Below are 26198 nucleotides of genomic sequence, written 5' to 3' on the forward strand. Positions count from 1 at the left end.
GAGAGAGACAGAAATGAGTCACTCAGTACAAGAATAACCTCCGCAGAGAATAATTACACAGAGGTTCTGATACTAAGAGGTAGGGAACATGGGGGGGGGGGGCGTCTTAGAGACTGGATCCCCAAAATAGGTGATAAAATTTTTAAAAATCATAATTTTTATTCTCATCAAGATGCCACTGGTCAGTTGATACAAAGTAAGTAGACTCTATGACATGTTAATTTAAATTAGTAGGGTTCCATCTCTGGCAAAAAAGGTTTAGTACCATGCACATACCATTTCTGGTAGAGAAATCTGCCCAGGCTTCTTAACTCTGTTTCCTTTCTCAGGCCCAAAGGAGAAGAACACCTCTTTTAGGCGAGGAGGCATGTGTTGAATGTTCTCGTACAAGTGTAGCTACTGCTCTAGTAACACTAACATTTCCACCGTGGGATTGGAGCAAGAGAGGAGCACAGCCACCAGGAGAGCATCCGTTCTGAGAGGAAAGCTACCCCCTTCCCCACCTGCCCTGCTTGCTGCATCTCTGCATCTCGGCCTGATGCTTCCCCCCACCCACCTTCCTTCTCAGAAGTCCACAGGGCTCTCCCAAATGCCAAATGCCACCAACACCCCGCACTTCTTCTCCAGAATGATGATCTCACTTTGATATTTGAGACTCAGCCTTTGGGAATGGTGTGGTTTTATTTCTCAGTATCACTTTTTCAAAATTCCCGTCTGCCTTGACTTCCTTAACCCTGCATTCTCCAGAACCTTCGGCTGTATCTGCAAGCTCCTTCCCTCTCTCTTCAGGCTCATCATCCTTGATGCATCCTTGAAGAGGGGACTCACAGACACCTGCCCCCAGGGCTGGTGTCTCCTAACCACGTGCTCTACCGTGGACACCGCACCGTGCTGTGGCTTCTACAACGTGTCCACAAGAGCTGCTCACAGTGCTCTTGCGTAGGCCCAAACCTGAATTTCCAGCTTCTGACTGTATATATATTTATTTTCAATATTCAAGGTGATCATGTAAATGTGTCCAACACACACACAAATATATACATTCGTGTTTACCAGAAACTGCTTTCCTTTATATATTCCTCACTCCAGGCAATCACATCCCCATTCTTGAAGTCACTGATGCCAGAAACAGCATGATCGTCTCTGATTCCACCTCCTTGTTGCCCATGGTCCCCCAGACCAGTTGAAGGGTGTGTACTACCAGATTTGTCCTGGGTTCAGTCTCTGCTCTACCATTTCTTACCTCTGTGACCTTGAACTACTTAACCTCCCTGACCCTCAATTCTCACATCTGGAATACAGGTGGCTCCAGGGGGCTGTTTTGAAGGTTTAATGGATGAGTGTGTGGGGTCCTTAACACAGTCGTGATCACAGAGATGGCAGCTGATGCACATTTTACGATCATTAATGTGTCGGCTCTGACTCTGGACTGTCTAGATTGTGTGCCCTCCTTTCTGCTGCTACTGCTTTAATTAATTTCCTTTTGTTTTCTCATGTGGATTATTGCATCTGACTGGCCTCCCTGTTTGTAGTTTCATGCCCTTTAAATCCATCATTCATATGTCCCATGCCTTCTCTTACTAAAGCCCAGAACTATTTGGGCCAGTCTGCTGCTTTAACGCTCCAGGGGCTGCTCACACTCTACAAGATCCCGTTTGGTCCCTGACTCAGCATCCAGGTTCTCAGGAATCTGCTCACAACTAGCTTTCCTCATCACACATTAAGACTGAAGCCACACTGGGCTCATCGCTGTTCCTGAGGGCACTTTTCCTAAACTCATGACTTTTTCGAAAAAAGAAAAAAAAAAAAAAAATCCCTCAGCCTGAAGTTCTCTATGCTGTTGCAGATATAAGCTAAAATTCCTTTCCTTTCTGCTGAATCAGCAGACTTCCTCTTACTGTCCTCACCACTTTTTAACCTCATCATGGTGGTTTATATGTTCATGTCCACAACAATATCGTAAGCTCCCTGAGAACAGAAATCTTGTCTGATTCTTTGGGCACAGTCGTTAACAGCTAGCAGATGACAGGGAAGCACTCATATACATGAATTTGTAACTCTAATAAACATTCCAGGTTAGGAGTTCTAAATTGCAGATTCTACTCCTCTGCCAAATTAATATGTTTCTGTTTTGATAATTATTTGCTTCTTTTCAACTTGGATGGTACTGCGGGTGCTAGGAATTGCACGGCCCATTCCCGGCGGCGTGACATGTTAGCTCGCCTGTGGAAAGCAGAGAGAATGGGAGGCAGTAGGTTCACAGGAGCACCACGAAGACGTTAAAAATCAAATCTGAAATATAAATGCTACGTATAATAAGTAAACAAATCATTGGAAACATTTTTAATTAAAATAGCGAGAATCGTAACAGCAAGAATCCAGATGGAAAGTGTTTTCTGAAATTACTCTCTCTCACACCCTAAGAGTCATTGGTTCTAACTTGACTTAGAAACAGGTCCTGTTAAAAGAAGTTCAACTTTATTTAGTGCCACACAATTGACAGGTGCCTTTCCAGTGTTCATGCAGTTTTATATCAGAGTCTCATTTATTTCTTGGTTTTATTGAAGTTCTAGGCCAAATGTGAACCCTGTGGAGTTAATGAACAGAAGCATCCTTTTCTACCTCTATTAAAACTTGGCTATTGGCTATATAACACTGAACACACCTCGGCTTCTTAAACAAGGTGCCAATATAACCTGCTCTGCTTATAGAGAAAATTAAGAAAGGCACCTTGGTGTCATGTATCGGAACGGTTCCAAATCCCTGAATGCCTGCTAATATAGTCTTCATTTTAAAAATAAATGAAATCTCTCCACTCACTTGGTTGAAACACAACTTGTCTGTTTAAACCTCTGCTTTCAAACATTTATCACGCCTCATAATTCCTCCTGTGATACCAGTATCCTAATTTCAAGACAAATCTTCAAATATAAATGCTAGTAAACATATAAGTTTCTTTCTTGTCTCTACTTAATTTAAAATTTTGATTATTTGTTAAATATAAAATTTGTATATGTTGTAGAAAAAATAGGGAAATATGAAAAAAGAGAATTTTATTTTATATCCAGATATATCTACTCTTTCTATTGTAACATTCCTAGATATTTCCCCATGTGTTTTACAACCTTTTATATGCTTATGTTCTGCTCCATAGAGTCTTGTAAAGTTGTGTCCTTATTTTGTCATTTAACACTATAACACATTTGCCCACGTTAATAAAGCTACTTGCATGCAAAATTTAATGGTCATATGATTACAGTTGACCCTTTAACAACTTCATGGGTCCATTTATATATGGAATTTTAAAAATAAATGTAGTACAGTACTGTAGATGCATTTTCTCTTCCTCATGATTTTCTTAATATCATTTTTTTAGCTTATTTTATTTTAAGAAGACAGTATACACTACATATAACATGCAAAATATGTGTTAATCAACTGCTATTGGTAAGGCTTTCATTCAATAGTAGGCTGTCAGTAGTTAAGTTTGGGGGAAAGTCAAAAGTTACATGCAGATTTTTGACTGCACAGGGGTTGGTGACTCTAACCTCTACATTGTTCAACGGTCAGTTGTATATCATCATTTATTAACCGTTCCCTTATTATTGGGTATTTTCGTGTATTTTAATGTTTCAGACATTATAAATAATGATGCCCTGCTCAATTTTGTGTCATAAAACTTATCTTCAAGAGTGAGATAGAAAATCTGTTGTTTTTGTAGCTTACAACTCTTCCCACTTCATAAAAACAGAAACCCATTTTGTGTGGGGAATCCTTTTTATTACGTCTTTGAAATCACTGTCAGCCTTATAATGAGCACACATTGGATTTCACAGCCCTAGCTACCTCATTTTCCTAGAGACTGTGACTGGTTCAGGGAAATACACATGATACAGGCCATGACAATCAGAGAATTTTCCAGATGGAGCTTATTATTCAGGCTACTAAATTGATAGGCACCTTTGCTCACTGTTCAGAGTGAATCTGCCTGAATGGTAGAGAAAAAGACAGAGTTTTGAACTATATTATTTAATCCTTGCCTTACTTAAAAAGCTCTATGCCACTACTTTTCAGTTATTTACACCTGTTATTATTTTAGTGTAAGCTAGTTTCAACTTGAATACCATTGCAAACCTGAAATAATCCTGATTAATAAAAATTGGATCTTTGAGGGAAAGTGGCAAGATGACTGATAAGAAGTCCCAGACTCTCTCTTCTACAGAGACACCAATTTGACAATAATACTACCATTTTCTTTGTGAGAAATTCAGAAATCCAGACATGAAACAACTAAGAAATGACAATAGTAAATCCTTCCTTATAAATAATTCCTTTAAATGTAAGTAGATTAAACTCATCAAAAGATATAAAGTGGCCGAAAAAGTAAAAAAAATCAAGATCCAACTATACACTGCCTTCATGAGACTCACTTTAGATTTAAGTATAGATGTAGACTGAAAGTGAAAGAAAGGACAAAGATATCCTATGCAAAAGGTGACCAAAAGAGAGAGAGGTGGCCAGACTTATATTAGACAAAATAGACTTTAAAGACTGTAGAGACCAGTTAACAAAAGGGTCAATTCACCAGGAATATATACAAGTTATATATGCAACCAATATCATAAACTTAAATATATGAAACAAATATTGACTAACTGAAGGGAGAAATAGACAGCATTATAATAAGAGTAGGCAATTTCAATACCCTGTCAATATGAATAGAACATTCAGACAGAAGAGCAAAGAAAAAGAGGATTTAAACAAAACTATACACACATAGGCCTCACAGACATATATAGAGCTTCCCTCCCAAAACAGCAGAACACATATTCTTCTCAAATACGTGCAGGCCATTCTCTAGGCTAGAGCAGCTGTTATATCACACAAGTCTTAACAGATTTAAGAATATTGTAATCATATCGAGCATCTTTCCTGACTACCATGGAATTGATCTGGAAATTAATAAAAAAGGAAAACTGGAAAAGTCACAAATATGTGGAAATTATGGAAAACTCTTGAATAACCAATGGCTCAAAGAAGAAATGAAAAAAGAAATTTGGGGATCCCTGGGTGGCGCAGCGGTTTAGCGCCTGCCTCTGGCCCAGGGCGCGATCCTGGAAACCCGGGATCGAATCCCACGTCAGGCTCCCGGTGCATGGAGCCTGCTTCTCCCTCTGCCTATGTCTCTGCCTCTCTCTCTCTCTCTCTCTCCCTGTGTGACTATCATGAATAATAAAAATTAAAAAAAAAAAAAAAGAAATTTGAATATATCTTGAGACAAACAAGTGAAAACATAACATACCAAAACTTATGGGATGTAACCGAAACAGTACTGAAAGGAAAGTGTAAAGTCCTAACACCTACATTAAAAAAGAAGAAATAGCTCAAATAAACAGTGTAACTCTCCACATCAAGGACCTAGAAGAAGAGAGGCCAGGGTGCTCCCATGATTTCTCCAGCTCTTTCTCTGAGCAAATTTCCTACATTGCAAGGAGCTCAAGACTGAGGAGAGAATGAAGGTTCTTCAATGAAATAAGGAGGCAGAGATCAGAGTTTAGGGCATCTAAAGCAGCTTAAATCTGTGAAGTGAAGCATTGGGACAGATGCAGAGATGCAAATCCAAAAGATTATGTGAAGCTATGTCAAAGGCCTATGATTAGAAAATGGATTATGCATGTGGAGATGGAAGGTACTATGGGATTAAGAGTAGAACAGATATACTGGAAGAGATACTGCTCAGTGTTGGAGAAGAGAAGTACTTTGGAGTGACCTCAATATCTACCTTCTTGATACTCTTGGCACTTAGCTAAGGCAACAGAAGCAATTTCATAGCACCAGCCACATCATATAAAAGCTTCTCTGAATTTAAGGATTAATTCCCTCAAATAATATCTGCACTAACCCCTCAAGAAATGCTGTAGAGATACCTTAAAGCCTAAAATTAAGCTCTAGAAAGATGTGCAAAGAAAACACTTTGGGGGTTGACTCCCACTGAATTACAGGAATTGAGGGAATCTTGGGCTTTATGCAAATCCACACTAACAAAGCAAAAATTCAAGTCCACACAAGTTTATCATAAAAATCAGTGATTGAGCTACCTGCTAAAATAAAAATGGACACATTTCAGAAAAAGATTTTTAGAATTCCAGTCTCTACAGTATTTTATCCAATAAATCCAATATATTCTTAAATAAATCACAAGACATTCAAACAGAAAAATTTGATCCATAGTCAAGGAAAAAAGTACTCAATAAGAAAACCAATCTGAGATGGGTCAGTTGTTGAATTTAAGCAGAGAAAAACCTTAAAACAACCAGTATACGTTTCTCTTAAAAAGATCAGTTTTGTTGAGCAAAAGGGTAGAGAATCTCAGCAGAAAAATGGAAACTATTAAAAAAGGAATCTGCTGGAAATATTGGAATAGAAAAGTACAATAGCAGAAATAAAAAAATTTACCAATGAGCAGATTCAAGATGGGGAGAAAGAGAAAACTTGATGACAGTTAAAAAGAAATTATTTTATTTCAGCAACAGAGAGATAAAACTTTGAAGAAAAATAAACAAATGGGATGCCAGGAATTGGATGGAAAAATATATAGTAGTCTAATTTATTTTTACTTCATGTCTTAGAAGAATAAACTGGGATTGAGAAGAAAAATTGTATTTGAGGAAATAATGTCCAAAAACTTTTCAAATTTGAGAACACCAAATTACTTAGAAATACTAAAAGCTTCCGAGCAGAATAAATATCAGAGAACCATATTGAAGCACATCACAGTCACACTAGTGAAAACAAAGAAAACAAGAAAACTTGAGAACAGTCACAATAAAAAAGAAAATCATATACAAGGGAACTGTGGTAATAAGGATTGCTGATTTCTCCTCAGAAACAATGCAGGCTGGAAGACAATGGGATGTCTTTCTTTCTTCTCTTTCTTTCTTTCTTTCTTTCTTTCTTTCTTTCTTTCTTTCTTTCTTTCTTCCTTTCTTTCTTTCAGTTTATTTATTTGAGAGAGAGAGAGAGAGAGAGAGAGGGAGCTTGGGGAGAGGCAGAGAGAGAGGGAGAAAGAGTCTGAAGCAGATCCTACACTAAGTGCAGAGCCTAGTGAGGGGTTCTATCCCATGATTGTGAGATCATGACCTGAGTGGAAACCAAGAGTTGGAACTTAACCAACTGAGTCACCCAGGCACCCTGGAATGGCACATTAAAAGTGTTAAAAGAAAATATAAGACTGTCAAGTCAAAATTTAATATCCAATGAAAATATTCTTCAAAAATAAGATGAAATAAAATAATTTTTAGGTATACCAACAGAAAGAAGGAAGAAAGAAAGAGAAAGAAAAAGGAGAGGTAAAATTCACCACCAATAGGTTTGGATTACAAACAATGTTAAAAGATGTCCCCTAAGACAGAACATTTCCCTAACTCTGGGAAATGAACAAGGGGTGGCAGAAAGGGAGGTAGGCACGGGCGGGGGTGACTGGGTGATGGGTACTGAGGGGGGCACTTGATGAGATGAGTACTGGGTGTTATGCTATATGTTGGCAAATTGAACTCCAATAAAAAAATTAAAAAAAAGATGTCCCCTAGGTCAAAAAAGTGTAATAGCTGGAAATTCAAATCTACAAAGAACAATTAAGAGAACTGAAAATGACAAATTAATTTAGAAGGTAAATAGAGATGACTGTTTTCTCTCTTCACATAACTTAAAGTAAAAAGAATAGCACTCTAGACTCAGATTCATAACACATGTAGAAGTAAAAGATAAATGCAGCAGAGAAAGGGCAGGGGCAGGTAAATGGAATTATACCTTGTACAGTAAGTGCATTTGCACAAAAGGGAGCCGGAAGTGGGAAACCAGTGAGGGAAGGAGGAAGTGGTAAGGTTGTGTTGATCGTTAGGGGGAACAATGGAGAAAGAATTATAAAGTTCAAAGTGTAAAATATAAGGAGATATAATGCTGTCCCTAATAAGATTGGTAAGATGAATACTGCCATAGGGCAATAATTAAAGTGACACATACTACTAGCCTTAGAGCAACAACTAAAAAATAAAGAAAAGATAGGTAGCTAGGAAGCCAGCAGAGGAAATAAAACAGGCACTAAAAATATTTGACCAACTGTAAAGAAGGGTGGAAAGGTAGCCAAAACATAAGGGACAGATGAAAAATTAATAGTAACCTTATAAATGTAAACTCAACCACAGCAATTATGAAAAAGAGTTGCATAGAACCATTCATGACAGCTTTATTCACAATAGCCCCAAACTGGAAATGACTTAAATATCTCCCAACTGATGAACAGATTAGAAAGGTGTGGTATATACATATAATGGAATATACTACTCAATAATAAAAAAGGAAGAAATGAAACAAGGTGGTTATTCTTCAAAAGATCATGCTGAGTGAAAGAGCCAGAGTGCGAAGTATACAGGCTTTGTGATTCCATTAATAGCATATTCTAGGACAGGCAGAAGGAATCTGTACTGACTAATCTGAAAGTTGGCTGCCTGGGGCAGGAAATGGGGTAGATCCATTGCAAAGGAGGCACAAGGAAACTTCCGGTGATGATAGAAATGTTCTGTATCTTGAAAGGGGTAATGACTATACGGTTATTTGTCAAAAGTCATCAATAGTTATACAGTTATAACGGGCCCATTGTACTGTGTATAATTTATGCCACAAAATTATTTAAAAAATTTTTAAAAATATTAAAATGATATGAGTTGTGGGTTTGTGTTGAATTTAGAAAATGTGAAGTATTTTGAGGCTTTGAATGGCATCAAAGAAAGGTGTGGAATTTTTCTGTTTGTTGAAAGAGTCTTAGATCAAAAGGAAAGCAGTGCTTTTTGATGAAGGAAATTTGAGAGAAGCCGGTTTTCTTCATTTTGCTATACTCCTAAACCTCGCATGTTGGCCCGCTGAAAGTTATTGCTCAATAAATTTTGGTTGAATTTAATTCATGTTAATTTTCAGAAAATCAATAACCTGAATATATCAAATGATTGCTTTTCATATTTTAATATGTTCTTGTTCATCCTGAAATTAAAGACATAGTTTTCTAAATGAAAGATCTTTATTTTTAATAAATAAGGGATCTTTGGTCTTGTAAAGTGCTGTGCCATGTTTTACGTGGGTTGGTGTTTCCAGCACCTCCAGCATATTGACTTTTGATCCACCCTTTCTTCTAAACCAAGTTCTTTTAGGAAATTTGTTCAAAATTGTACCATGCGAGATATGAATGAAAATGATTGTTTATCAGAGACATATGTTAAATATTATGATTGTTTTCTGCGGAAGGCTATATACTTTGCCATGTGTGCATTTCTTCCCTTCTCTCAACTCTGCCATCTTTATTGAGATATAATTAACATATAACATTGTATAAGCTAAATATGTATAATGTGATTATTTGATACACATATATATTGCTAAATAGTTACCACAATAAGAGTCGTTAAAACATCCATCAACTCATATAATTATAAATTTTTTTTTTCTGGTAAGAACATTTAGGATTTACCTCCTTAGCAACTTTCAAGCATGCAATATAGTGAATGTCTTTTAAAAAGCAGATTTATTAATTCTTGTCAAAGATAATTGCTCTGTAAAATTGAGATTGGGGCAAAGAACAGAAATTTAAGTTTACATGGGAAATTCTGAGTTTGGATGAGGCTGCAATGTACCATTATAATACAGTGCACTTGGAAACTGTCAAGTTTGTAGATTGCCAAACACCCTTTGGAAGGAGGAGCTGTGGGTAGATTTTGAATCTGAGCCATTTACTGTCATATAAATAGAAAGACCTATTTCTTTAAAGGATATACACATTCTTTTAAACTCTGAAGTGTCACAAGATCACTAATGATTTTAAGTGTTATCTTGTACTAAATGTCTGTTTTAAAGTTTAGCTCTTTCTTTTTTTTCTTTCTCTCTTTTCTTTCTTTCTTTCTTTCTTTCTTTCTTTCTTTTTTTTTTTTTTTTTTTTTTTTTAGAACAGATTCATGGAGCTCATTAGGTCCCTGCATATAATTTATACTGGATTAAAAAAAAAAAAGGGGGAGATCTCTTTCGGTTTTTATTATAAAGCTCTTTGGGGCTATTTTCCTTCAATCTAATTTGGTTAATTAGCTGCTTTTGGTACTTAGTAACAGATATTGATATTTGTATTTGAAACATAAATGAATATGGAACTAATTTGGGAAGAATGTTTAGGGATAGTGGACTATTTCACAGTAAAAATTATTTATCAAGTTTGGAAAAATACTTCCGGGTGTTCTATTAATTATTGTAACATTATCCTATACAAAGAGCTCTCCATTGACGTCAAATGATTTATCAGGTAGTCTTTAGTGAAACCTATAGTATACTGATGACAGATTAGAAATTGACATGTAACTATGGATACAAGATAGCACTAGTGAAGCAATAAATCATGGTTTGATTAGACTTTTCTCTCATGAAATGAAGACGTTAGAGCTCAGTTAGGCGACACCATTGATTTTCCTGTCCTGAGTTACTGTCTGTCCCTCTCTTAGTGTCCCTCCCCCCTCATAATTAAAATAATAGCTTACAACAATCAGCTTTTGTCTGAACATCAGTTTGAAGCCGGGGCTCTTGTGAACTCCATATCAAATCTTGTGAAAACTTCCAAATAATGGAAATATTTTTATTTTATTTTATTTTATTTTATTTTATTTTATTTTATTTTATTTTATTATTTTATTTTATTTTATTTTATTTTATTTTATTTTATTTTATTTTATTTTATTTATTTTCCAAATAGGGGTTATATGATTAAGGTATTTGGAGTGACTAAAAGAATACATTCCCTGGAATTCAGTTGCCTGTCGAGGTGTGGCCCATGGAGTGGGGATGGGGCATTCACAGAGCCCCACACTTGTGTAGACAAATGTGCAGCATATTTTTGTCCAATCCTAACCTGGACGCTTAGGTTGCTGGCAGATAACATTGACACACTAGGCTTCGGAAAGTTCCAGGCCACTGGGATCACACAAATAAATATTGTATAAGCCTGCATACAAGCAGAACCTGAAGTGGTGTACTTCATGAAAAGACAATTGAAGGAATCTTGAGGACACTGTGTTTTAGTGTGGCCAAAGGGAGGCAATGATATTTTCATGTGAGGAGACATATATAAGTTTTATTGTTTTATTAATACAGATATATGTAGAGGGATATCTATACAATTTTTAATCATTGGTCTTAGTACTCTATAGTTGCTTTCCAGCTATTGAGCTGTGATTCTCTGTTTTTAAAATGATTATCATTGCTATGTTTTGTGTTTAAGAAAATAACCTTTTGAAATTTTTCTCTTTCTTTCATAAGTAGAGCATATTCCCAATATGCTCTCAATCAAGAAGCATTAAAAATAAATTACAGACTTTACCCCAACTACTTTTATAGGCCACATATCCTAAATGTTGATATTTTCCCCATGAGTTTTCTTTAATGGAATCAGAAGGACAATAATAGGTATGTGAAAATGCTAAACTTATTCATCATAATATCACTAACTTTATCTTGTCTTTCTTTAGGTTGATTGGTATTGATTAATTTAAGCTCTGCAGTGATTGTTTGGCAGAGATGCTTGTGAATTCCATCGGTGATTATAGCATATTTTTCTGTACTACTAAAAAAAATTATATGGGAAACATTTTCATTTCAGATATGTGTTTTTATTTGCAGTTATAGGATGTAAGTGATAAATAAATGATAGAGCCCACATGTTCTTACTTTAGTAAGTCCAGTTCTGAGACTAAGAAGTGGTAATAGTTTTATCCTTGACAAAATGCTAGAAACAGCTGTACTTTTACTTTCTGCTGATGTGAATTTCCCATGTTAAAACATGAAATGCAGTGTATGTGTGCTTTTTAAAACTCTCTTTCACTCAATACTGTTATTACTACTAAACCAAATGTCTTATGTAGTTCTGGCAAATGTAAACAGATGGGGCATCTTTGCTGACTATCATCTGGTTAGTGTTTATTAGTGGCCAATTTACTGCCAAGAGCCCTCATACTTTGCAATCTAAAATTCTATGCAATATTTACTTTATACTAACCTATAACAAATATGTCTTTACTTTTTTATATCTTTACTTACATCAGTGTCTTAGGTTTATTTCGGCAAGAATCTTGAGAATATATGACATGGAAGGTGCTCTGCTGGACTTGTCACTTGGAGGTCTACTCATACTCTTGAGACATTGCTCCTTTCTGATACAACAACATTGTTGTTGTTGTTGTTAAGATTTTATTTATTTATTCATGAGACAGAGAGAGAGACAGAGACACAGGCAGAGGGAGAAGCAGGCTCCCTGCAGGAAGCCCAATATGGGACTCAATCCCAGGACCCCAGGACCATGACCTGAGCCAAAGGCAGACGCTCAATCACTGAGCCACCCAGGTGTCCCAGATACATTTCTTGTTTTAAGAAACAATGAAGAATTCTGGACATTCCTATAATTGACTGGGAAATGATGAATAGTGTGCGATAGATTTTCTTATTCCCCAGATAGCAACAGCTCTGTGCAACTTTGTTATCTAGACATGAAAGAAAACAAAATAAAGAATCTCAAAGAATCCCAGATTAGTATTATTAGGGGAGAAGTTTAGAGATGCTGCCTCTACATTTTCTACCACTTCACACACATTTTTATTCGGCTCAAATATATATTCTTTTAAATTAGTAATAGATTGAGAAACAAGGAACTGTTCTCAAATTAATGATATTGAGACCAAATGAGGACTTTCATATTTTCGCTATTGAAATAGTTGGTGTTTTTCCATGACATTTCAAACTACTCCTTTAGAACAAAATTTACTTTGGTCCAGATTTCAAGATGACCAGGTGCTTGGGGTTGCTCACACATTTGACCTAGAAACTCTTATTTATGGCTTATGAACATTTATTGACTTTCTACTCTGGGTTGGATACTGGACTATAAAATGATGGAGAAACCCTCCTCCCTTGAAGGCTTGTTGCTTGGTTGGTAGAGAGACACACATAAAGACAGATGCAATTTAATGTTCTATATGTAGGGGCGCAGAGGAGGAGATAGGGTTGGAACTGGTCAATCCTACTTAATGGAGCTCATGAAAGAATTCACAAGAAAGGTAACATTTGATCTGTGTCTGTAAAGATTGAAGTTTGCTAGGCAGAAGAGCGTGAGGAGAAAAGAACGTTCTATTAGAGGCAGAGCCAGGAAGACAGATGCAGAGGAAGGAAATGACCCTTAAAGACAGTTGGATGCTAGTTGTTCTTGGTAACTGGAGAGTAGTGAGCTCCTAGCAGGGGGGCAATAAAGCAGCATATCCCATAGAAGTCTACAGTGGACACTGGAACAAATATTTTATATTTTTGTTAAGATGTTACTTCATTTTTAGTGAAAGAAAATGCTTTCAGTTTTAAATGGAAGATTTCAGATTTTGAACTTTGAACTCTTAATTAGAGTAAATGTATCAGAAATTATAAGAATCACAGTTGCTAACAATTATATAATATGAATCTATCGATATATGTGACCTCTTGTTCAAAGAGCAAACAATAATTGTTACATGAAGTAAACAGAAAAATCTTTTATTAGTGAAGAAAAGAAAAACCAGGGGATTCACATTGCTTTCATAAAAGCATATTTTCAGGGTGCCTGGGTGGCTCCGTCAGTTGAGTGCCTGGCTTTGGCTCAGGTAGTGATCTTGAGGTCTTGGAGTGAGGTCTTGGGATGGAGCCCCGAGTGAGGCTCCCTGCTCAATGGGGGAGTCTGTTTCTCCCTCTCCCCCTGCTCCTGCTCTCTTTCTCTCAAATAAGTAAAATCTTTAAAAAAAAAAAAAAAAGCCACATATTTTCACTTGAGAATCACCCAGTGTGCTTGTTGAAAATATGAAATCCCTGACCCTACCCAAGGAGATTCTGATTCAGTGGGTCTGAAGAGGAGGCTCTGGGCTTTGCATTGCTAACAAACTCCGCAGGTGGTTGGTGTGTCCACTGAAGTGAAGCATGAGTACTGGACCTCCTATGGTGAAAAAGTGTTTAATATTATTTTTTGTGACCTTTAAAGCATGTTTATGTGCTTCAAATATATTTGATTGAGAAAGTAGAAATTTTCTCCCACTTAATTCAACTGACAACAAGACATGGCCGTGCGAGGCCTTAACCCATGTGGGTAACAGCGGCTCACTCTGATGGAAGGGCACATTCCCGTCCAGGCAGTGGTCCTGAAAGCATAGCATAAAAGCAATGGGAAATACAGCCTCTATCCCCTTGCTCTTTCTCACCATTCGGTCTACATATTTGCCACATGAAGTATCCCACTCAGGAAATGCTGGGTTAGATTTCATTTGAGCTAGTATCATTTCTTCTCAGATGTATCAACAAAATTAGTTAGGAGAGGCACCAAAGAGCAAGCTGCATTCTTTCCATGAATGCTCTCTGGGTGCATTGCAGGATCCCCAGCGGAGGTGTGGGCATTGTCTCTGCTGAGTAGTATTTGCTTCAGCATAGTCTTTTGGGTTATTCTGTTACACTTGTAATGCTGATAAGCAAATACATTGTTGGCTTAGTTAAAAAGACTTTGTGGACTTGCAGGTGTGACGTCCAAATGTAGACTTCTGAAGGATAGGAAATAGGGAGATAAGAGGTGTGACTTTCATTCTTTGGTCCCTGAGTTCCCACTGTTCTCCATTTTGCCTTCTTTGCTTCCTCCTCAGTCTGGGCCTTGGTTACACCACTTCCCATCATTCTCTTGTTCTTCTGTTAGCACAGACAGCAGCAGGACAAACAAAATTGAGATTCCCCTCAATTTTGACAGTGACAGTTTTCCTGGTTCATGACCTGAATATTTTCCAGAATTAGTTTATGATGTATGGCTCAAAGTTCCTCTTCACATTCCGATTACTAAAATAAATAGTCATCAAAGCTCTTATTTTACATTTTATAATTCAGTGGTGATCATTGATATTTAATGTACGTGCTACGTGTTGCTTAGTTTATATGTTTAAAATTATACCTATAAATAAAGGTGTCATTTGTTTCACACCAAAAATTAATTAATATTGCTCTTTATATTTTATTTTATTTTTTTTTGGAGGGGGTGCTCTTTATATTTTAGCTGCCAGATTGTGCAGACCACAAAATGACGAGAAATTACTTTTTCTACTGTCTTTATTTTAGGTACTGATGACAACAGGGCAATTTTCTTTTAGGGGGATTCTTTAGAAATCGTATAAATCCCAACAAATTCCAATTTATTAAACTGCAAATTTTGAAGCCTACAATAGATGGGAGGGGTTTTTACTGTTGTTGTTTCAGTCCTTTTGTCATGTCTGGGTAATAATATTAGAAACAGATCAAAAGTCCTTGAACTTTACATAAGACTGGAACACACTAGATGGTGCTCTTATCCCAATTGCGATCGGGCCCTGGAAACAGTGCTAGAATAAAGTTAGAATAAAGCTAGAATAAAGGAGAGAATGCTCAGCGTGCATATTGGGTTTTGTCTTCCAACAGAGGATACACTCATGTCAGATTGTATAATTCCCATCCACCGCATTGTATTTGCATTTTCCTCAGAAATGACTTGCTGAAGCTTTGCACTAGCACAGCCTTGATTTGACTACACATGTGTGGGTGTGAGCATGTGTGAGCACATGTGTGTGATTGGGACCAGGCAGGTAGTCTGCTTTATCTGACTTAATTTCTGATTTTATTGCTCACGACTTCATCAAAGGAACACTCCGTTGCAATCGACTTCCTTGGACATAGGTTACCTCCTGCCACCTCCTTGTTTCCCACTATTTTTCTCCATATGGGATATCTGTCCATCACCTGTTTCCATCGATATTTTGTCCATTCTGCAGGACCAATTTCAGATGCTATGCCTCCCATGAAGCCCTTCCTCATTGCTTTAATTATTTTTCTGTTACATTGAATTCCTGTAAGACTTCCATATACTCAGTTTATGCCTATCATTCTCTGCTTCAACATTCTTCATATATTTTTCTTATTATCTTGAGAAATGGACAATTCCTTATGCAGTTCCTTCTCCTTCTTCTTCCTACATCAACCTTTACAGGAAATACTACATCTTGAACACAATTGGTGCTTACAAATGTGCGTGCATTGAACGAAAAGAAGAATGAATAAGTGAATTGCTATTAGAAAAGCATTTGTCTGGATACCCTGTTTGCTCTCCATCTTTCACCACACTGCCCTGGACTGGAGAAATTGACCTCTATCGATTACATCGATCACTCTTTCCTCTGGCTTCCAGTTGACATAGCCAATAGAAAGTACAATAAGAATTAGGAAGGCAAGAGAAAAGTAGAGGTATTTATTCTTCAATCTCACTCTGTGCCAAGTCATCGGTCGTCTCCAGCTCTGTTTCCTCCCATAAGGCCACAGCTCTTGACGGGTATCTAGTAATCACTCCCTCCCTTTGCCCCTTCAAGCCAAGAGGTGGTAACTTTGACACTTCACTCTTGCTCATTTGCGTTAACTTCGTCTCTTTAAAAAAAATTTTCTGGTTTTCTTGAGAAACAATTGACCTACATCATTGTATAATTAACTCTGTCTTTATTAATCTCTCTGCAATCAACTGATGGAAATGTGACATTTATGACCCACGTACAAGCTAAGACCCATAGAAGGTCCTTAGAAAATGAGTTGGCTCATATAAGACATTATTCTTTCTGATAATGTGACGAGGCATCATATCTTAAAGGATTGTTTGTATAACTGAGAAATGTGATTTCCTCTTGCTCTCAGGTCAGAAGATAGCCTACTCTGATACACACTAGTGCTTGCTCTCATTTGCTAAGGTGTTCAAAATAAGCATATTAATTATTGGAGGGTATTTATTATTGCATAGAAAAAATTATCTACAATAATATTAGTGATAACTTTCCTTATATTCAGGCTAATTGCCATGTACATATTTTCTTATTTTAAAACATTCCATTTATTATTTTTCTGCTAATATACAGAATCACTGACTCAAAGAACTAAAACAATGGGTTTCAAATCATTATGTGAGAGGATTCCCAAATCAAATGTTTACTTCAACATAAAAAACAAAATGCATGTGAATTTAACCTTTAGCAAATACATGGTGAAGATGGGCATCAAGATATTAGATGGTATAAGAAGGTATATTGAATTGACAATACTAATCTCTCATGTGATAGGATTCAGATGAAAATCTTTTCTGCTTACCAAAAGAAAAAAAAAATGACTTAAATAGGTTTAGGAATCTGTTCATTGATTCTCTTCCAACACAGACTATAGCCATGCAGAACTTTTTTTCAGCAGTAAAATAGCAGTAATTTATGTAACTCACAGAGGTTTTAAGATGGTTAAATGGCATAACAATATATACAGCATCCTGCTCAGGCCTGGCAAAATGTGTTCCATAGATCCTAGTTGTCTTATTTTTCTCAGAATCAGACAGTCAGCTGCCAGATGATCACATTGAAGCTCAGGCCTCCTGATTTCAAGGTCAGTTCTGACTTACTGATGCTGACCCAATTTGCCTTCGTGTGCATTAATTTCTTTTTTCAGTTATACTTTTCTCTTTGCAAATATGTAGAGTGTAAAAGCATCTCAGGAAAATCTAGGCTACAATATGGATTTTAGTCTGCATTAGAAGTTCCACTGGTATCGTGTATGTAGTTATTATCTTAGACCTTTGTCCTTTTCCCCTCTGATACTCACAAACTCTGATACAAGAAAGCCATGGCCTACGTGATTAGAGCATTTGATTTTTCATTCATAATTTGCTATCATTTTTGAGATTGTGTATTAAATGGCCCCTTGGACCATGTGTTTCTGGCTTAGACCTTGTAGACACTGCCTATCCACTTCCTAACATTGGACACCTGATCTCTGGAAGAATGGCATGAGTCCTATGTGCCTCTCTCTCTTGCAGTTGTGGGACTGGCAGCCAACAGAATTCCACTTCCTACCAATCTGACCCATTCTTTGGCTGACTAGGTCATAGGCCTGACATTGGGAGATAAGGCAATTTGGGGGGAGAGAAGTTTTTAAATTTGTTTTGAATGTAGAAATTTGAATCAAATTATTTTTTTAAATATTTTATTTATTTATTCATGAGAGATGCAGAGAGAGAGAGGCAGAGAGACAGGCAGAGGGAAAAGTAGGCTCCTCATAGGGAGCCTGATGTGAAACTCGATTCCAGAACTCGGGGATCACGCCCTGAGCCAAAGGCAGATGCTCAAATGCTGAGCCACTAGGCATCCCTCGAATCAAATTCTATTTCTGGTTAAAGGAAATTTGTAGTTGTTGAGTTAGAACTTTGTAGTTCTTGGGTAGTTGTTTAATCTGCTTTAGTTAAAACCAGTTGGATATTTTCACTCTTTGGATGTCCAGGAAAGGACAGCCATGCGGAATCAATAGATAAAGGTGAAAATATCACATAAAACTTTCAGAGAAAGAAAACATCTGAATCTCAGTCCCTGAATAATAGAATACGGCTCTTAATTTTCTTTCTTTCTTTTTTAAATTTTTATTTATTTATGATAGTCACAGGGAGAGAGAGAGAGAGGCAGAGACACAGGCAGAGGGAGAAGCAGGCTCCATGCACTGGGAGCCCGACGTGGGATTCGATCCCGGGTCTCCAGGATCGCGCCCTGGGCCAAAGGCAGGCGCCAAACTGCTGCACCACCCAGGGATCCCAGCTCTTAATTTTCTTTAAAAATTTTCAGTTTCTCCTGAATTTTGCCTCTCGGTATTGATCAAGCTTCATATAATACATACATACACATGCCTGTATGTGTTCGTAATTGTAAAATCATATTTTGTGTGTGGGAATATATGTATATAGAGATAGAAAAATCTTAAGATCATTCTTATGTGTTCTAGACCCGATCATGTCCAGATTTTTGTGGAGAATCAAATAATTTTTCTTGCTGATGAGGCTGCCTTGGCCAATACCAGCATATGCAATGCATGAAGGACAATGACTGTTTTCAACATAGAAGCCCACAAAAGAATATTCCATTGATACGTGAATTACTTCCCAGAAGTGCTATTACTTACAGAGTGAGTCATAAAGCACAAGCTTTCTGCCCATGGTGCACCAAATACAGCTGAGGGCTGTGTGTACTTGGACACAGAAGGGCCAGGAGTGACTTCCTGCAGTACTACATGTCCTTAGACCCCTGCTTAGGTCCCAACAATTACCTCAAATGAGAGAGATATAAGAAAGATGGTGTCCTAATCATCTTCCACTTTTATCAAACCAAGGTCCCTGGAGGAAAACCAGGAAAACCCCACTCAACACAGAAAATATGGATCCCAAAGTATGGAAAAAGGACAGGAAGTGAAATAAAAGAGAATACTATTGCCATATACATTAAAAAGATGATTTTTTACCTATATATGAAGGATTGTTATACATACTAAGAAAAATCTGAGATGACATTTTTTCCCTGAAAGAAGTATGTTTTTTTTTCTTTTTTTTCTTTTTTTTTCCCTCAATGATAAATCACAATATTTGGCAGACATTTGTCTCAGAACATGCAAATTATCATTTGAAAATAGTAATTGCTAACATTTCTGAGAACTTGCCATGTGCTAAGTGTTTTATATTTCTGCTTAACATTTGCCACCACCCTGTGACATATTTTCTTTCCTCCATTTTACTAAGAGGACCTTAGGGGATTAGGACAATAACCAGGTCAAATATGTTATTAATGGAGGCCAGAATATAAATGGCTGTCCAGCAACTGTGCATAATCATAACAAAAAAGAATGAGGGAATTATCAGTAACACAGATGCTTTTCATTTATAACTCAAGATACTAATAAGATAGAAGAATGATTCTTGAAGAAATCAGAGATACTTACCAAAGTGATCTTTCCAAGCCTATTGGCCACAGGATGATAAAGGAAGGCACCACCTGAGCATATGAAATAGCAATGGCTAACTTTAGTCTTTGTTAATTAACACATTTTATCCTTACTGAAAGCAAAAATGGCCTCAACCCTGGTCTTCAGAGGACAACATAAGCTTGATAATAGCATTCACTAAGTTACACTTCTTATCTGGTTTTGCACACTTGGGAGCTAAGATCCTGATTGTGATAATCACTGCTAGTTGGGTGATCTTCACAACTGCAATTGAGGAGCAAACGTTAAATAAAATCAAATGCCACCTAAGTATCTAAATAAAAGTCAAAGTTCAAGCAAAGAGGATGAGTATGAAAAGAATTCAGAATAAAGAAGTAGATTTGTTGAATCCAATTTAATTATACAGCGACTTATGTGAGAAGATTGCAGATTCAAATCAGACTTGAAAACTGGGTAATGTGATGCTAGACCCCAAAGACAAAGTCTTCAGGAGTCATTTAGAAGGCATGAACTTTGAGTCCCTATTGGCATTGAGGTAACCATAAGTGGCTCAGCTCATTATTTAAGAACATACAAAAAATTGGTTATATGCACTTCCACCTTTCTTGACCCTTCCCTCAAAAATCTCTCTAGTTAGTATGAAACCTCATCAGCTGAGAAGATAACCTCAACGTTCTTTGGATAAAAACCCTAGTTATCTTGAAAAGGTAGAATTATTTAATTAGTGGGTATTATAGATTCACCTGGGGAACTGAAATATCTGTTTTCTGTTTCTTTTCATAGCTGGACCTGCTGAGATTTAGCTGGATTCACAGAAACCCATCCAGGGACTACACTTTAGTCCACATCAGACTCCCTTGTAACTGTAACCATATCACTAAATTGTGGACAACCCAATGTGAACAGTGCTGAGTTATGCTCCTTCCTGGTCTTTCCATTAAAATAACTGAGTGTGCAGTACCCTAGCTTTTTACTCCCTTCCTGCTAGATGGGAAATGGTTACAACTGCTTTACTTTAAAATATAGAACACATTTTGGAGATGGGACAGTCTAGTCAATCCAAATAGAGGAGTCACTTTACTACCCATCTACTTCTAAACTCTTAGATGAGAAAGAAATAAAACTATATCTTGTTCAAACAAATGTATTCTAAATAGCTTTATTGAGATACAATTTGATATACCATAAAGTTCACCTGTTTTAACCATATAGCATTTATAGAATTGTGTGACCAAGACCATAACTTAATTTCAGAACATTTTCATCACCCCCAAGCCCTCAGCTGTACCCCTCTGTCCTAGACATACACCAACCTACTTTCTGTCTCTATAGATTTGCCCATTACGGACATTTTTATAAGTGATGTTATGTAGTATGTGAACTTCTGTGACTAACTTTCATTCAGTATAATGTTCTTGAGGTTCATCCGTTTTGCAACATATGTCAATTCTTCATTCCAAGTCATTGCCACGTAATATGCCATTGTATGGATACGCCATAGCTTGTTTTTTCATTCATCATTTGATGGACATTAGGGTAGTTTCCACTTTTTAGCTAGCATAAACCATGGACATGAACTGAAAAGGTTTTATGTGGACATGTTTTTTTCATTATTCTTAGGTATATGTATGTAAGAATAGAATTACTGTCATATAGTAACTCTATGGTTAAAAATTTGAGGAACTGCCAAACTATTTCCAAAGTGGCTGTAGCATTTTTTATGTTCCCACCAGTAATATATATATATATATCATATATATAACATATATATATATATATATACACACACACACTAAATTATTACATAAATCATATACTGGAATAAAGAAATCAGGGACAGATGACTTATGAGAATATTTAGACTATGAATCTAAGAGACAGAGAGACAAACAGTGTTCACTTGTTGAAATATATTCTAAGAACAGTTTGTGGCCTAAGGAATGTATTACTTCACGTATAATGGGAATTTTATATATACATAAATAATATAATATATACATATATATATATATATGAAATGTGTCTTGAAGTATCTTTTTTATAAATTAAACTTCTACCCTTGAGTGATAATCAAAATATTTAAAAACTAATGCAGCTTAGGGAACAACCAGTGTTGTGCTGAAGTCCACTTAAACTGACCCTTGAGAACTAATTGCTAAATATTTAGGAATTTTATCAGCCAGTTATTAAGTCTTTGGTACTTTGAAATCATCTGTTGGTGAAGTATTTACACCACAGAAAGTGACAAATGCTACAAATCAGGGGCTTTCTGTTCTGGAAAACTGGTTTACCACACCACTGCAACCAACCAATAAAAATGGATGCTAATACCGTAGGAATAGAGGCTGGTTGTAAATAACGATTTCTTCTGCATGAGTTGAATTTCAACTCTTTTTATTCCCTTATTAATACATGGGACCTATGGTTTAATTCCAGCCAGATATAAGTATAGAAATAGTAAAATAAATTCAAAGCATTCATACTTTTGTGTTGTCTGGAAAGTACTTCACCTATGTGTTATGTCAGTATTTTTAACAGATTTTGGCATTTCAGAGAATGTAGGAGATTGACTTAAGTTTTAATTTATAAAATGAGAATTGACTTAGGCTCGTGACTTTAAGTTAGAAAGTAGGAGAAAATTATTGTTCATAAACAATGCTAAAAATTTAGAATGACTTGGTGCTCACTATAATTTATAAGCTAAATTTATTAGATTTATAAAAATGCTTTAAGTACTTTAAAGGTGGAGGATCTGGGTCGCTCAGTGGTTGAGCATCTGCCTTTGGCTCAGGGCATGATCCCGGGGTCCTGGGATTGAGTCCTGCATCGGGTTCCCTGCAGGGAGCCTGCTTCTGCCTGTGCCTATGTCTCTGCCTCTCTCTGTGTCTCATGAATAAATAAATAAAATCTTTTTTTAAAAAGTACTTAAAGTGTTTTGTTTATAAGATGCATTTGAAGTATTTCAAAAGAAAATCTAATACAATAAACTGATAGATCCAGTTAAACATAGTTACTAAAATGCTTCTCTTGATGTTTGTTAAAATTTACCAGATGACTGGATAGAATAAAATGATTTACTGGTTGAACTTCAAGGATTTAGGAAAATATAATTTTTGTTTTGATTTTAATAAATCAAATATTGCTTTTCAGAATCAAATTAAGATCTGTCCTAGTTACTAAAGATGCTCTCAAGGATGGGAAGGTCACTCAGTGACATGCAGAATCTATCTAGGTGGATATTTCTAGGTTTCTGACTCAAAAGATGACAGAAAAATATGTAAAAAGATTTACTGAATAGGACTATCCCTGCACCCTAGAAAGAGAACCAAGAGGATCCACCATGTAATTCTGATAGGGGTCTCAGTTTCCTCTTCACTGGGAACTTGTGTTAATAGTTTGTCATCATGACTGAGCAATGACCCCCCCCACCGCCCTGCCCGGGGCCCAGTGGCCTCTTTCATTCTGATTCTTGTCTGTGCTCCACAACCAATACATTAATCTTTTCACATCCAATGTCCTTATAACTATTTTCAGATTCTCCATCTCTGTTGATGCAATTGCTCCATTTGCCTCAAATATTAAACATTTATTAATAACTTTTCATACAAATTTAAAGTGCTCTGGAGAGTGCTGGTTGCCAAATGGAGAACGTTATCATGGGAATGGCTCTTAGCCAGAGGCTCGGCCTCCACGAGCTTCTTTCTCTGCTCTCTGAGTCCGCCTGCCTCCCTGCAGCAAACAGAACGCTCTACTCCACATTTCTCATGAGAAGAGTTCCCTCTTGGCTTGAAGTGCAATTTGTAAAGTATAAATCTAACCATATCAAGATTCTTTTTCTTTTGCACAATTTAACATCCCTCCTGGTAGCAACAGTTCAGAGAAATCTCTGTTTAGAGTTTTGCTTTTTTTTCCCCCTGAATTTTGTGCTCAATATAGTGAGGGTTACCTTTGTACCCTAAGCTAACCCTGGATATCACATGGGCTACAAGAACAGTATTTGGCTGTGGGACCTGATTAATTCAGCACATTCTGTTAATGCTTCCAAGTTTTAAATACACAGGCTTTTTGTTGTTGTTGTTGTCATAAGCAACTTCCAACCTCACGTTCACAGGAGGACATCTGCAGGAAACACCACTCTCTGGTTTTCATCCTATCCATATTTCAGTGTATAAACGTTTACATTCCTCTGGAGAAAAATATTTAAGATTCGATATGCTATGACTATTATCAAAATTCCTTGAGAGATGATCATAATCTGTTATATACTAATAGTCTGAGTTCAAGAAGATAACCCAATTTTAAAAGCTTACTTATTCCTAGAGAAGCCAATCCTAGACAGATCTTGTCACAAGAGAAACCAGACCCATATTCATCGTCTAAGTGTGTGAAAATCTTGTATAAATAAGCTAAGAGGTTGAAAGACACATTACAGATTCCAAATGGCTTGTTTGTTGGGTGCTTGAGATTTTGGCATCAATTTCCCAGACAACTGAAGGCCTACCAATACTGAACATATTTCATCTTTTAAGTGACTGCATAGTTCTGATTGACAAAATCCTAACTAAAGCATTTCTGGGAGTGGTTCACTTGGCTTAGAGTGTACAATTATGAGCTAGTACTGCACAGCAGGGTAAGACCTGTCAAGCATCACTGAAGTGTCCCTTGTCATGTGCTCCTTGGCCTGACAGGACACCTTCAAAGAAGAAGGGCAGCTGGTGTTTCTAAAGCACTGCAGTGTGATGAGAAATGGAACCATTTCAAGCAGGATGTGGAGAAGAAATGCTATCCAGTTTCCCTAAAATACAACCTCAATAACATTGAATGCGGGTAGAAACTAAGAACAGTAGTATGTAATAGCCAACCTGGAATAAAGAACCCAGAGACGGATGACTGGTGGACATATTTAGACCATGAATCTAAGAGAGAGAGGCAAGCGATGTTGAAAAATATTCTGAGAGCAGGTCACAGACCTAGGAATGTATTACTTTCTATATAATGGGAAACACCATTATCTTTTCTACTGGAACCATCCACATACATAATGACACACTCGACTAGGATGATCGCTATATATTAAGGATCTGCATAATTGTATTTGGTATTTTACTCAACTGAGTAAAAGATTCTCAAGAAACTGTGTTATCAAGTTTTTGAAGTAAATTCTCTCCACTTGGATCTGTTACTTCCACTTACCTCCTCAACACCAAGCTCTTGGCTTTTTGCTTTAAGTGCAGGGCTTCCTTTTCTTACGGAAGCGCGTAGCTCTATCTTCTTTTTTTCACTCTATCCAGACAGCCTGTTAGTTCTAAAACCTGTCCTCTTCGCTCTCCTAGCCTTATGTTCTGCACAAATTGATAGCAATGAGGAAAAAAAAAAACATTGTAGTTGAATTAGCACAAGAATAAAATTCTAAGCGATTCAATACTCTGCACGTTGCAGGATTCTGACTCTGTCATGTTGGAATGAGAGAAATACCACCTTTCATTCGCAAGTAAAAACATTTTGCTATGCTGAAGTTAAGAGAGTCTGGAAAAAGAGATGTTGCTGCCTGCTGCTAAGATGTTGACAAATGAATATGTGCAGAGATTGGCCTTTTTAAAGCTTGCGTATGTTAGCCTCCTGAGAGCTCTCTGCCGCAGGCATAGATCACAGAGGAAGGTAATACGGTAGGTTAAGGATGTCAACTCAGACCTAACTGTATCTCACTCTCTTATTCATACTTGCTTTCTCTCTCTCCCCAGTGCCCTTCCCCACACTCTCTCACAATCTTTTGCTTAAGCCTGAACCTTAACGTTATTGCAATCATGCAGTTTGCTTCTCCCAATAACTTTCTTGTCAGGAGACATCTGTTCTGTTATGAAAAGTCTCTCCTAGTAAAGCATCAATCATGTCTCACTTGTAAAGCAAAACACATTTTTGGGGGGTCCCTAGATAGCAAAATACTGCTGAGAAAACAAACCGTGCAGAAATATTAGCTGTGGCGTATGCATATATGTATTCTGAGCAGGCTTTATTTGTCTGCCATTGGTGCTGTGTGATTCCAACATTGTGGGCTGCTGACCTCTTATGTCTGAAACCACAGAGGGCTCATCAGTGTCCTCCCTAAAAGCATCATAATAGGCTGATTGCCACAGAGATCCACGTGATGAGAATGCGACTCTGTGTTTTAGACACTTTGCTCTCATCTGCTAAAAATACGACTCCTAAAACTATTGCAACTGTCTAAGTCCCTTCCAACACTGTGGATGCATAACATCAGGCTACCTGGGAAGTCTTACCCAATCATCTAGGTGTTTCCAAACACTTAGATGCTT

General features: G+C 36.9%; 1 long non-coding RNA gene across 2 annotated transcripts in view; it reads left to right on the plus strand.

Moving 5' to 3' along the window:
• The window catches only part of LOC144284268 (uncharacterized), a 41761-nt gene extending 20323 nt beyond the window's left edge, over positions 1 to 21438 (plus strand). The window contains exon 3 of one of the 2 annotated variants that reach the window (XR_013352623.1): positions 20668 to 21438. This is a non-coding gene — a long non-coding RNA (uncharacterized LOC144284268). Of the gene's footprint in view, positions 1 to 329; positions 2906 to 20667 lie in introns of those variants that run through there. The other variant, XR_013352622.1, reaches the window with a different exon arrangement.
• Positions 21439 to 26198: the final 4760 nt, after the last annotated feature.

Source organism: Canis aureus, chromosome 15, assembly GCF_053574225.1.
Source record: "Canis aureus isolate CA01 chromosome 15, VMU_Caureus_v.1.0, whole genome shotgun sequence".
In the NCBI taxonomy this organism is placed as follows: domain Eukaryota; kingdom Metazoa; phylum Chordata; class Mammalia; order Carnivora; family Canidae; genus Canis; species Canis aureus.